The sequence below is a fragment of the Lycorma delicatula genome, chromosome 1, assembly GCF_047948215.1.
Source record: "Lycorma delicatula isolate Av1 chromosome 1, ASM4794821v1, whole genome shotgun sequence".
Lineage (NCBI taxonomy): Eukaryota > Metazoa > Arthropoda > Insecta > Hemiptera > Fulgoridae > Lycorma > Lycorma delicatula.
Genome location: NC_134455.1, coordinates 163,306,235 through 163,321,076, shown reverse-complemented (window position 1 = coordinate 163,321,076; position 14,842 = coordinate 163,306,235). Strand labels below are relative to the sequence as shown.

The 14,842-nt window shown below is 28.0% G+C and overlaps 1 long non-coding RNA gene across 1 annotated transcript; it reads left to right on the top strand.

The window, feature by feature from the left end:
* Positions 1-3,340: 3,340 nt before the first annotated feature.
* Positions 3,341-5,799, top strand: LOC142325111 (uncharacterized). The gene is made up of 2 exons (XR_012756490.1): positions 3,341-3,627; positions 5,630-5,799. It is a non-coding gene; the product is annotated as an uncharacterized LOC142325111 (long non-coding RNA).
* Positions 5,800-14,842: the final 9,043 nt, after the last annotated feature.

Below are 14,842 nucleotides of genomic sequence, written 5' to 3'. Positions count from 1 at the left end.
TCTGTTACGTTTGATCCAATATTTTCTACACTCCTCTTCTGTTTTAATTTGTAAATATTTATGAAAATTAATTATTTTGTCTTGTATGGATTTCTTAATTTCATCATTCCATATGCGAAGACCCTTCTTCGTCATACTTCTTTTCTTGGTACCAAGAGATCCGCAGCCTTCTTCATCTCGTTGCTCAGATTCTTCCATTCCTCAATAGAAGGAATTGAATGTCAGGCATTATATAAATGTCTGGCAATTTCTTCTTGCAATAAATAAACTTTAAACATACTCCTCCTCTTACCTACTCTTTTTTAAAATTTGCTTCTTCCATCTTGCAATAATTTTATGTTACCCATTGCCAAAAAGTGACAAAAACAATATCACAACCCCTACGTACATGGACATCTTGAACCAAATATTTATTTTTACTGTTAACAATAATATCTATGAGAAACCAACTCCCTGTAACAGCCCAAGCGTAGTTATGGATATTCTTCTTTCTAAAAATAGTATTACGTACTTATTACCTACCAGTCATTATAAACAATAAAAGTTCATTACAGATTTACGCCCATTTGAATTCAGGTGATCTTTACTAAATGATCCCACAGTTCTACTTATCATTATATTGCCAACTCTAGCATTTAAATTACCTAAAATAATTAAACTTCTCTTAAAACTTTTCTCTTCCTTCTTCAGGAGTGTATACTGCTACCACTGTAATGCCCTTGATATATTCCAAGGTGCAGATTAAAATATGCTTACTTAGAAATTCATAATTTATGATTCTTGTTGACCAAAAAGGATCCACCTTTTTTTCATTTTGGATGGAAGCAAAACTTATTTTCTTCTCTTTTATAACTTCTAAAATCTCTCTTTCTTTATTTTTCATGGATTAGACATTCCTTGTAGCCACTTTTAAGTAATTAGTTAACCTGTTGATCCATTGACGTTCCAAGATTCTGTGATGCTTGTCAGTAAATAAAAGGTCCCTGGCCACGGTATGAACACTGTGCAAGGTAAGTTTGGTGGTGGGGCTGGTACCACCTTCAAACTTGAAGAATTCTTTTTCAGGGTGATCTACCTTAGGTTCTTCTGCTCTCTCTGTCGTTGAAAATCTTCCTTTTCCATCGTTGAGACCATTGACCAATTTTCACTTAGTAATCTTAGGCAGGGATCCTATAACTGGGTGCTAACGTCCTGAGCCAGATGGACCCAGGTTTTTATATGAGGTTGTTACTTCTCCTTCTCCTCCATACTTACCCATCCTCTTGACTGATGGGACCAGTTTGTGGTGTGTTAGTTTATAAATATAAATGAAAAAAAAATATTTTCTTATTATGTTCTATTTCAATATCACTAAATTTTCAAATATATTTTTATTATCTTTTTTTGCCTGTTGTTGAAGTAAATCTGCTGAATTTTGTCATTTTTGTGTACAGTACAAGCAACTTATAAAGGATTATACTTAACTTTAACTTTAAAGGATACTATACTTTAACTTTTTAAAGGATTATTGTAATGTAGACAACTAAAAGAACAGTTAGAGAAGTTTTATATCGAGCATTTTTGTTAATATATAGAGTCAAGAGAACTGTTTAGAGAAAAAATTATTTGAGATAGAATAATAGACAAAGATATACAGATGGAAGTTATTTTGTTTTGATTTATAGTCCAACTCTATAACTAATACAGAGCATACTTGACAAAAAGTAGTATAAATACATTAGGAATTTTGTTTTTTTTTTTTTTTTATTGAAAGTATTAAATAGTTGAAAAATAATACAAGTAAATTTTTAGTATTTTTTTTAAGTAAATGTTCAAATTAATTTTAAAATAATTAAAATACTGTTAGTCAGGTATATATATAAATGCATATTTAAAAAATAATCTATAATTAATTGTTATTTTATCTGTTTGTTCTATTATTATTAAAATTGTTATTTTATTGAGTATTTTTTTAAATTGCGCTTGATTCTTAGTTAAAAGAATTTTTTATTAATAAAAAATTGCAACAACAGGCTGCAACATCATTATTCTATAAGAATTCATTGTAATATTTTGTAGTTAGTATTATAGATTTAATCCCATAAAAGTTTTGAATATTACAAAACGATAGGAATAATAATAAAATAGTTGTTATAATAATTTTTTGTTTTAATAACTGTATTAAATTAATGTTTTAATAGATTTAGTTATCATAGATTTAGGTTTAGTCATAATCTGATGAGAAGCAAGTAATAAAAAATACATTACTATGTATATATACCTGTTGATGTAACTGCTAGTAAGTGGTATTGTCACATGACCAAGGGACAATACCAGTCAGATCTATTTAATTTTAGGGTGAATGACCAAAGATTCTGTAATTAGACAGCTCTGACTCTTAACTTTGTGGGTTATATTTTATAGACAATATAATAAAAGTTTAATTTGAATAGAAAATTAGTTTAAATGAAATCTGTATTATCATTAATAATTCTTTAAAATATTAATTGAATTTTTCATAATAAATTAAAAATTGACATTACTGAAAATTTTAACTATTGTATGCTTTTAATAATTGTTAAAAGTAGTATGTTAATTAAATAGAGTTGTAGTTTTCTGACAGAGTTGCCAACTTTTATCATATATTTAAATTATGTGATATTATTAAATTTTTAAAAATATTTAAAATTAACTGGCAAACAATTTGACTCTTAGCAAATAGTTCATTTTATATGGCTTATTAAAGGAAAAAATTTGCTGATTGCTATCGTTTAAGCTTTACTTAAGAGTACACAATGATTACGCTGTTAAGTTTTACTAAACAATTTTTGTTTAGATTACTAAACAACAAATGCTGAGCTGTTTAGTTTTTTATTACTCTATTTTAATACTATACTTTTATAAAAGTATCAGGAAATATTAAAAGGATCTGTTGGTATTAAAATAGTCAAGTAACAGTTATTTACATAAATTAATATGTATATAAATATGTTAACATGTAAAATATTCAATTTTTTTTTCTAATTATTAAAATACTTTTTTTAATACTGTTTTTATTTTTTTAAGTGAAAAAGGAAGTGAACATTTTCTATATATGCGTGCGTTTTGATTAATATTGCATTGTCAGTCTGATTTCTTGTATTTTTTTTTGTAGATTACATCATTCAGGCTGGTTTCATACAAACTAGAGTCAACAGCTGTATCATAGTGGATTGTTAATTAGCCAGATCATATACCTTTTCATCCACTTTTCACGATGTATATCACATTAAATGATAGTACAGTGTCATTGAACAATATGAAATTTTTTTTTTTTTTTGAAATCAGCATCTTGGGATTAACATGAGGTTTATCACAGTTATTTTCAAAGTTCAATGCATGTATCTGAGTTTGGTTTTTCTAATTTAACACTGAATAAAATTTTTAGTATACCTAAGAATATTTTAATTTCTTTTTCTACTGAAGCTTAGAATATTCAATGGTTTTAATTTTTTTTTGTGTGTTTAAAGAAAGGACTTATTTTTAATTATATTTTTATTTACTTGTTTAGTCAAAAGTCATTTATTTATGATTTTTTTCTGGCTGTCCCTGTGCCTTTCCTTAATGAATATAGAATGAGAATTTTCTTCCAGTAACTGCATTTTTTCAGTAAGTTTTTAAACAGAGTTTTAATTAATACTGTTTGTTAATATTGAACTAAAAATTTATTTCTAAATTGATAAAAATGAATTATTATTTATCCATTAATTAAAACCGGTAGCTGTAAATAGTCATAGTTTTAGTTCAGTGTTGATTGGGTTAAAGATCTAAGATTGATCCAGAGTAGTTTTTTCTTGTATTATAGATCATTGAACTGAATTAACTGATGTAGAACCAAGTTCCATTTAATTAATGGGATTGCTGTTTACAGATACCTGCAATGCCTAAAAACAATCTGAAGGGTAGCACCACTATATTCCCTTTTTTTTGTAGCTTTTCTGAATGAGAAATCAAGGAAGCATTGCTTGACCCCAACTCTCATGCTGCTATCAAATTTCTAATTACATCTAAGTAGTAAAACATATGTAGTTTGCACACATACTGTTTGCATATATAACATTGTCTTAAAGTGACTAATGTTTATCTTCATTACCAAGACAGCATGATACAGTTGTGGTTCGTGTGAAACTATTTACACTGCTTCATTAAGATTGTAAAATACTCAAAGAAAAAATATAGAAATATTTGAACATTTTATTTACATTAATTTTATGTCTGATATTTTTAGATATGTGACACGAATCATTACCTATGACTGCTTGATTTTGAGTTAATTTTCTGTAAACTTTATTCGCAGGGCATAATCTGTTCTGGTAATTTTATTCTATTCACTATCACTGTCGAAAATTTATAGTGTAAGCTTAATAATTCATTACCTTATATTGCAAGTTCATTTTTTAATAAAATTATTTACTCCTGGATTAAACAGCTGATACTGATGATACATAAACATAGTTATTATAAACAAAATATTAATAATAATAATAAATGTATAGTAATGAAATTCAAGCTATAACTTTTTTTCTCAGAAAATTATGCCATGGTTGTAAACAGATGATACCAACAAGAATGAGTAATCCAGTCTTGCGTAGATGAGGCTGAGAGTGTAAAATTTTTTTTATCCAGTCACAACCTACATAATAGTTTTAATGTGATGCATGAACTTCCAATGTGCAATAATCATAAATAAGATGAACAATAAAATGTATATTAAATTCATGTTTATGGCATTCTACAATCGGTTGACCTAACGGTTAACATAATGAGTATGTGTAATGCTCTAAGTATAGCCAAGATCTTGGAATACTTTAAAGCACTGCTTACTCTCCATCTCATGAACCAAAAGATAACATAGCAAATGTAGTAAAATTTATTTAATATAAAATAAAAATTATGGTAATAGCTCTTTAAGACTTTTATTAATAAAAATTGCTATATATTATAAATATCACTCAAATAATATGCACTTATCCAACTCATTGAATTACACAGTTTTACATCTTTATTTTTTCTGGTTAATAGAATTTATTGTGTTATAGTTAAACAATAAATTCCACTACATCAATATCACCCCTTTTGTGTAATTAATGGTATTGATCCACAATGTTAGTTATAAAATTATCATTACTTTTCTTCATTAATGATAATTTTTTTTATTCATAATTAGCAACCGGTATATTATTTCACTTTTTCAGTGAAATAAACACAATAAACAAGTTTATTGTGTTTATTTTGATGTAATGGTTATGAATTTCATTGCATCAGCTGTTTATTTCAGTTCTTCATTGTAGTGTGTACAAAATAAGGTAATGTTAACAAATAACGAGGCAAAGGAAATTTAAAAAGAAAGCCATTAAGAGAAAATATGTAGCAGATTCATTTTCTGTGCATGGATAGTTGCATCAACACAAAATTGTCATTCTGTCTATTGTAGATATTCGTTAGGGTTTAATACCCCTTATTAAACAGTTGACTTGTCACTCAACCAACAGATTTTAAACTATTTAGGTCAATTATCATTTCAACATTAAATGTATTATGAATAAAGATAAATATTTTGTGTTTATAATGATGGATTGTTTTTAAAATAAATTTTGAATGTTTCTTGCAGGAAAACAAGCTTTAATGTGATGAAATGAACAAGTGCTATGTACTTTATGTATGAACATGTATAGTAGACATATATTTTGTTATGTAAATAGAAGCTTTTATGTTAGCTTAATGTAAACTCATTTTTGTTGTTTGTTTTATTTTGTTTAAATATATCATGATTTAATTGGATGAATCTTGGTTCTTTGTATTTATTTCTTTAGATACCTGCTAGACATTAATTATTGATTATATGATTGCTTGCAATTAATTATTGGGCTTTGGTGAACTATTTTCCGAAAATTTATAAACAAAAACTGTTTTACATATATTGCTTAATTTCTGATGGAAACTTTGTTTTGACTTGCATGCTTCATGTGAAATGAATACCAATTTGATGTAATTATTAATATGGGAGTTAATTACAAAATTTTATAAAACACTGCAGACTTAAATGACCAATTCTCAGTTTGAATTTTAAACCATATTTAGGATTGACATGTGACATTGATTAACATGTTGAAAAAGTTTTATTTTATGTTATTAAACATGAAAATTTCATCCTAACTTATATAAATTTGAGGTTCAAGTTACCTTATACTTTCTGAAAAAGTATGAACTTTATATGATTTTTGCATTATTTTTTACAAAATAATTTTTGTTATAATATTCCAGAAAATTTTAATAAAAAAAATAACTACTACAATTATCTAAAACCCATTAACATTTATTAATTTTGGCAGTTATTTACTTAATGCTGTATTTATTTTGTATACTGAAAGTATACTAAGTACTCAAATACTACTTGCATATATATTCATTAATTAAATGTGAATTGCACTTAAATAGTTAATAGTAAAGTATCCTTAAACTTTATTTTTCTAAAAGAAAATTTATTTGTAACTTAAATCATTTTAAGTTCTTTTAATTTTTCAAGGCATTAAAATTGTTTACCATGGCGGTTGCTAAATTTCTGTATAAATATCAATAAACATTTTTTTTTTATTTAAAGTTTTGTCTATGCACAGTATTTATTATCTTACTCTTTTTATAAATTAGCAGAGGAGGAATAATTAAATCAGTTACAATAGCAAAACTGAAAATGATGGTAAATATAAAACAAAAGTAATAAATATATTACTTACTGTTTACAGATCATTAAATAACAGCAGTCTGTACAGTATTATTTATAATAAAGGATTTTAATAATTCGACATAAAAAAAAATTTTAACATCACAAAAAAAGAAGATCTGATGATTGAGAAACCAGTTCTGAAAAAACTGAAAAATAAAGGGAAAAAGGTAAACTTATTAACTGCACTTAATAATAGATGTTAATAATGATTGTTAATAATCTATGTTAATAAAGATGTTTATTAAGTTTAGTTACTGCAGTTAATAGTAGTTCATTATATTTAATTAATAAATTAAATAACAGATTTTAAATTAGATAAGAGTAAACATTAGTTTGCTAAGGAAGTCATCACAAAGTAAATAATTACAATTTTTTTGATAAAATTATTTAATAAAATATAGTTTATTTATACTCCTGCTGCTTACTTGAATACGTTTTATTTATTTAAAACATCGAGGCCTTTCAATATACAAGTTTATGGGCTAAACTTAATACAAATAAAAACAGCATTTATAATAGTTACAATATTCAGTTAGTGTATAAAAATGCTTTTATATCTGTAAATTTTGATAGATTTACTTACTCATTTATTGATTTAAAAACTTTAAGCACTCATATCCCTACAAATGTATTCATTAAATTTATTAAGTAAATGTGAATTCCACTTATGGTTATTAGTAAAGTGTTCTTAACTTTATTTTTCTGAAATAAAATTTCTAAGGAACTTAAAAAATTTCTTTGGTTGCTACTACTGAATTTAAAAATATAATCTTTACATTCCCAAATAGTTAAAAAAATAATTCAAGCCAAGGCTGCCTTCTCTTCCAACGTCACTTATTCTTTATCATATGCTATTTTCTCAATAAATTCCTTAACCTTAATCAACATTTGCTTTTCTGGTAACTCCTGTTCTACTGTTAAAATACTTAAAGCAATGGATGTCCACTTCAATTTGGATAAGGTAGGTTATACTTTGTAACCTATCTATACTCTTAACAGTGTATGACCAGAAAAAATTTCTTGTAGGACTGAAAAATTTGTCACAATCTCTACAAGCATTATTGGCATAAAACGCAGATCTGCTACCAACTTGCCACCATCTGAGATAGGTAAATTCCCCCTTCTATTCTCCCACTTAGTATTATCATATTGTGTATTTAATGTAATTTTATAATTTTCTGCCCTTTAGTACTTAATACAACATCTTTGGATAAATGTTGGTGATAGTAACAACCTCCAAGCTTTAACTCAAACGCAATTATTTGCAAATCTGTAATTCTTCCATTTCCATTCCCTAACAATTTTTCATGTACATGGTCATCTTAAAACCTACCAATATCCACACAATCAACTCCCACCATTAAAATACACTGGCACTAAGTACCTTATGTCAATTAAATCCTTACCACGTTAACAAATAAATTTTACAGAATTAACATATTTCTTATATACACCTAAAACAGTTTCTCCACTTGCTCTACCAAAGCCTGAATCCCTTATGGCTACCAAAATCCAAGAAGTAAATGTTTAAGGCAAAAGAAAACTTAATAATATTAATAAAATCCAAAAACCTAGTTCAAATAATTTGTAAGCTAAACCATTAACATGATAAGCTATTGTCTTAACTTAGTTTTTATTAGTGGTAATTCCAATATCTCGACAAACGACCTGGTCTCACTTTGAATCTAACCCAGCCTTACTATTTTTTATAAATTTTACCATGTCCACTTCTAATAATAGCAGTGGTTTTAAAATACTTTCCGTACTATCAGACTTTAACTGCACGTTACACTGATAGACAAAAAAAAATTTTAATGTTTCTCTAAGAGTGATATCATTTCTTGGATTGCTGTTTTGCGTACATTACACAATTTTTGTAAATACAATTTTTCAATCACCCTTACTTTTAAATAAATTACACTTCAAAAAAATTAAAGGAAGACATAGTTAAAATATGTAAAATTTATAATTTTGTATGGCCTTACCTAGGTTGGAATGATGCTTTACTTTTATAAATGGCCTCCAGCACATCCCGAATTTATGTCCAACAGTAATCAGCTAGAATGTTAGTACTCCATTTCCCTTTATAGCGGCTTTCCATCACCAAAAATGTCTTGGTGGAAGCATTCACTATGTTCGTCACTTACGTCTCCGAGGTTCTCCGGTTTTCAGCTGATATCACTACAGCTGAAAATATCAGAATTTGGAAACTACACAATAATTATCTTTCATTTTTTCTACCAGTACTCATCTTTTAAGAAATTCATTATCCTACACCTTTTTTTCCCCCTGTTTAGCCTCCGGTAACTACCGCTTAGATAATACTTCAGGGGATGATATGTATGAGAGTGAATGAAGTAAAGTCTTATAAATTCTCAGTTCGACCATACCTGAGATGTGTGGTTAATTGAAACCCAACCACCAAAGAACACCGGTATCCACTATCTAATATTCAAGTCCGTGTAAAAATAGCTGGCTTTACTAGGACTTGAACGCTGTTACTCTTGACTTCCAAATCAGCTGATTTGGGAAGATGCGTTCACCACTAGATCAACCCGGTGGGTCAAATTACCCTACACCTACAGACTATCTACTTTACTCTTAGCAACAAAAGAGAGATTTAAAGCACTATGACTGTGATGTTTCTTGCAATCTTTTCTCTGCACATCTGACACCATGACTGTAACCCAGTCAGGGACTACCTGAATTCATAACAGTGGATTAAAGCACCAAACCTTCTTTTATGTATTTATGACTTTCTTAATAGTTTTGCAGTTACCCAGTCTGAACTATATGCACATTGAAATAATCACATACATCGTACACCAATAATAGAACATGAACAAATTTCATCTTTACTTGTTGAAAATTGAGCATATTTGTGCATTAATTTTTTTAATTTCTGTTTTTCCAAATGACGATGTATGAGAAATTAAATTAGAAAACAATAGTTTTCAAAAAAAATATAAAATTAGAAAACAATAATTTTCTAATTTTATATTTTTTTTGTAAACAATCACAAATAACTTATAACAAATTCTGTGAACTGTTGATTTCTCACTTGTCTGTTAGCAGTTAGTTGTTTGAAATCCTTCTTATGTGGTACACAATAGTAGTAGTTGTCTGTGTTAAATAGTGCCCATTATACATAATGGAAAATTCGCTGGGAGTAATGGATCTTTGAAATTAAACGAACATGATCATATGTTTCATTTAGATAGTGCTAATAGTTCAGAAGCTATGTGTGAAAATATTATTAGTGACTCTAGTACCATTAAAGATATATCTAGTGGTAGCTGTTCAAAGAAAAAATACTTTAGTAAATATGACAAGAGTTATTTGGAACTAGGATTTACTTGGTGTGGCAATGAGAGTGAACCAAAACCTTGGTGCAGTCACAACAAACAAACCTCAGGTTTGGTTTGTAACAGTGTTTTCAAACAAGTGCATGAAACTTGCGAAATTGAAACGGCATTTAGAGAAAAGACAAGCAATTGTAAAAAGTAAAACTGTCCAATTATTTCAATGATGTGTTGAAAAAATGAATAAAGAAATGAAAGCTGTTTCTAATATTGGTTTGGCAGCTAAAAAGTCCTTAGAAACTTCCTAAATTACAAATCTTCTTATCGTGAAGAGCAGCTCACCTCATTCTATAGTTGAGACCTGAATACTTACTGCTGCACAAAGCTATAATTAAAGTCTAGTGAAAAATTGTCTAAGGACATTGCTTTAATACCACCCTCAAATGATACAGTTACATGCTGAATTAATGATATGGGTAATAAATAGAATCCAAACTTATCAGTAGGCTCTTATTTTATTCACTCCAGGTAGACAAGACAACAGATGTTTTGAAGACGTGCAGTTGATTTATTATGTTAGATATGAGTTTAAGAATACCATTTTTGAAGAGATATTATTTTCCAAGATTTTGCTAGGTCATACGACTGGAGAAGAAATTTTAGTTCTTATTGAGTACATGCAACAGCATGAAATTGATCGGGAAAAATGTTTTAAGTTTTTGTTTGGATGAGCCTCGAGTGCTCACCAGTAGGCATAGTGGCATTGAAGCTAAAGTCAAAGATATGGTTCCTGATGAACCTGGACCCATTGTTTTATTCACAGCCTTAGCGGCTACATGTATATCATCTAAATTCAAAACTGTGTTAAAAGACTTAAAAACGTAAATTAAAAACATGTTAGAAGACAGCATTAAGACAATCAACTTATTAAGGCAAGACCTCTGAAAAGCAGACTTTTCATTTCTATGTAATGACATGGTCAGCAAGTACAATCAGCTTCTTCTTCATTCTGAAGTTTGCTGGATTTCACAGTGTAAACTATTTACAAGGCTGTTTAAATTAAGACACAAAATCCTGTTATTTGTACAAAATTAACAAAGATTTTACATCATTTCTTGCTGAGGACATGTGACTAAGTAAAATGACATTTCTTCCAGATGTATTCTCAAAACTAAATGAATTAAATTTCTCTCTATAAGGTAATTCTTTGATTGTTCTCACTGTCCCTAAGAAAATAAATAGGTTTGAGAGGAAACTTAGTCTACGGGTCAGTTGTGTAAAACAAGGATTTTTCACAATTTGCAGCCCAAAAGTCTTTTTTTAATTGAAAATGAGCTCATTATTGAAAAAGAATTATGCAATGATGTGTATTTGCATCTTGAAACTCCTGAGGGTCACAATTTGAAACTTATTTTCCAAGTAAGTATGATGACTTTTCATGGGTTTATGATCCTTTCCACTGTGATATTAAAAATAACTTTCTTTGAATGAAAAAGAACAATTAATTGAACTCTCAAATGACATTGGACTTAAAATAAAATTCCAAACAGAAGCAATGATTAATTTCTGGACCTCATCACCGGTGAAAAGAGAATATAATGAACAGTACAATGGTGCCTAAAAGATTATAATTCAGTTTGCTTCTACATAACGGTGTGAGAGAAGGTTTTCATCTTAATAAAAACAAAGTACTGAAATTGACTTGATATGTGTGATGATCTCCGATTTATACTTACAGCAAACATCCAAATATAGAAGAACTGTGTAAGGATCTGCAGGTCTCATTAATGTGAGTACCAACATTTATTTATTTTTTTAGTTAATAAGTTAAAGAGCTAAACTCTAACAGCCTTGAATTATTAAAAAATGAATATTTAAAAGGGAGCAAGAATAAGATTGTCCACACAACTGATTTATAAAGTGGTTCTCACTTCAAAAATGTTTGAGAACACTGCTTTATAGATTAAAGATGTTTTGCAACATACAGTTTCAAAGCTAATAACTAGACAGTATTTAAATACCTCTGCCTGTAATAAAATTTTTGTAAGTGACACATCAATGTCATTTTTTTCATTATTAAAATGTACATAACATTAACTGAACTAGAACTTTATTATTACTAGTAAAACCTACAAAATGTTAGTCATGAAGAGTTGCTATGAGTTTGTGAAACCAAAAGTATATCATTTGAAAAAAAAGTGAGACACTAAAGATTTTATGTTAGAAAAATATGAAAGTGAATGATTTTGTGATTTTCTAGTTTTGCTTAAGAAAATTATTGAAGAAGCTGCTGATTCACCTTTCCTTCCATTAACAGATATAATTCCACAGGTTTACTGATGGGAATTATTTTAGTTAAAATAAACTATGATGAAAGTAAAATAATTGTTATAATAGTTATGAACATCTTTGTCTGTAAATTTAATAAATATTTTTCATGTTATAAAAAATGAATTAAGTCCAAAAAGTTCATGTCTTTTTCAGTGGTAATTACTGTAAAGAAGAATAAAATCATTACTTGAATTGGCCGAATAATAATGAATTAATAAAGAAAATATATAGAAAAAGTGAAATAAGTAGCTTAGGTGTAATCAGGTAAAGTCAGGTTTCCTAATAATGTTGAACATAATTGACATACCAGAAATGTTTCATGTATGATCTCCTTAGAGTTAAGTTTTATGACTTTTGATTGTTTATTGCAATACAAAAAAAGAACTGGATTTTGTATTAAGTAACAATGTAACTTTAAGTTGGTATTCTGAAATTAATTATATTTTTCGATACATATTTGTTTATTTTGTAATTAGGATCATTATTTTCATTCCTATTGGCATCTCTAGTATGCAAATTTCAAGATGCCACAAAATGTTTTCCTCTTCACTTAAAAAACCTGTGGAAAACCCCGTTTACCAGTTGGGTGATGATTGGCATAACCAACACGAGGTGCTCGCTCAACTCACTGTTCTAACCTCACATGCAATCTCCATGGGAAGCCCATTATTATTAAATAGCAATTTTTTAAAGTTATTTAGTATTATTTTATTTAACATAAATTTAATTCTATTATTATTTAATATTATTCATTTGATTGATTTGAATCATTCAGTTCAATTCCAGCTCACAGTTCATTTCATTAAAGTTTGCACTTCAACCAGCAAATCTCCACTACTACACACACACACATACATATATATATATATATATATATATATATATATATATATATATAATGTATACATATTTTATGTAGCCTAAGACATTTCTGATAACTTAAAGATTCCAACACAGGGCTAAACATCTAAATTGGTTTAACTGTTGAGCTGCTATGGTGGAACAACATATATATACACCTAAAATATATTAAGACTCCTTTTTGGGCAGTCATGTATAAAACAGTAGACTAAACTGAAAGTGTACAGATAAAAATGTTGAAATATTTGTGCTTTAGAAAACATAGTCTATCCTTTCATGATTCATCAAGTGAGTCTAGTGGAAGAATTTCAATAACCTTCTTTACAGTATAGGAGAAATCTTGGAGGTTTAATATATTTACATAGAATCATTAATAGATTTGCGGCTAACTCCTGCCTATTAAATAAAATGGATATACATGTCTCTGCTATTAAAATGTGCTCTAGACAAATATTAAATTCTCCTAGAGCTCATTATTATTATTTTCCATTCATCATTATTTATGATGATCTCTACATGTTATCGGTACTTTAGTACCTCTCATCGATCATAATCATAATGATCACATAACTTTGAAAATATTTAAAAGTTATGGAATCATTATACATATTTTACATATTAAAAATATAAGCGTTATTGCTTATAATTATAGATATAAATTAACCAAACTTAACCTACACTCACTAACCTCAAGTAATTAACAGTAATGTTTTGATTATTTAAATAATTGCAATAATTACTGAATTTATTATTTAAATACTCAAAACATTACTGTGTTAATTAGTCAAGGTTAGAGCCGTAGGTTAAGTCTGATTAAATTATATTTATAAAATAAATAAATATAAATGGTTATAAAAATAGTAATATAATGGTTCGGGTGATATTTAACAATAACCCCAAAGTTTGCTGCTTATAATTATAGATATAAATTAACCAAACTTAACCTACACTCGCTAACCTCGACTAATTAACAGTAATGTTTTGATTATTTAAATAATTGCAATAATTACTTAATTAACCTCCGGAACCACAGTTAGGTATTGCTTCAGAGGAAGAGGTGAATGATTTGTAGCGTGTGAAAATGCCACACCTGACTGGGATTCAAACCCGGGACCTCTAGATGAAAGGTTGAGATGCTACCACAAAGGCTGATGAATTTATTATTTAAATACTCAAAACATTACTTTGTTAATTAGTCAACGTTAGCGAGTGTAGGCTAAGTTTGGTTAAATTATATTTATAAAATAAATACACATAAATGGAAGTATAATCATTCTACTGGGTGATATTAACAATAACTCAAAATTTTCCAATTTATTGGTCGACGGGCTTATTCATAAGTACCATATTATCAAAAGTTAAACCAACATGCTGTACTGAGCTGAATTCAAGTGCATTATTGTGCCAAGTTTTATGGGTACAATCTTTGTAGAATACATTTAATTTTTATCTTGTTTTAAGAAAAAACTCTGTTCACTGATTAATACATGATAGCAGTTCTAGTTAGATATACATTAAATGTAGGATTATATTATGATTACATAAATATATGGATAGGTAAACTGTAAGTGGATTTGTTCTGTTGTATACTAATGAATAAATAAAT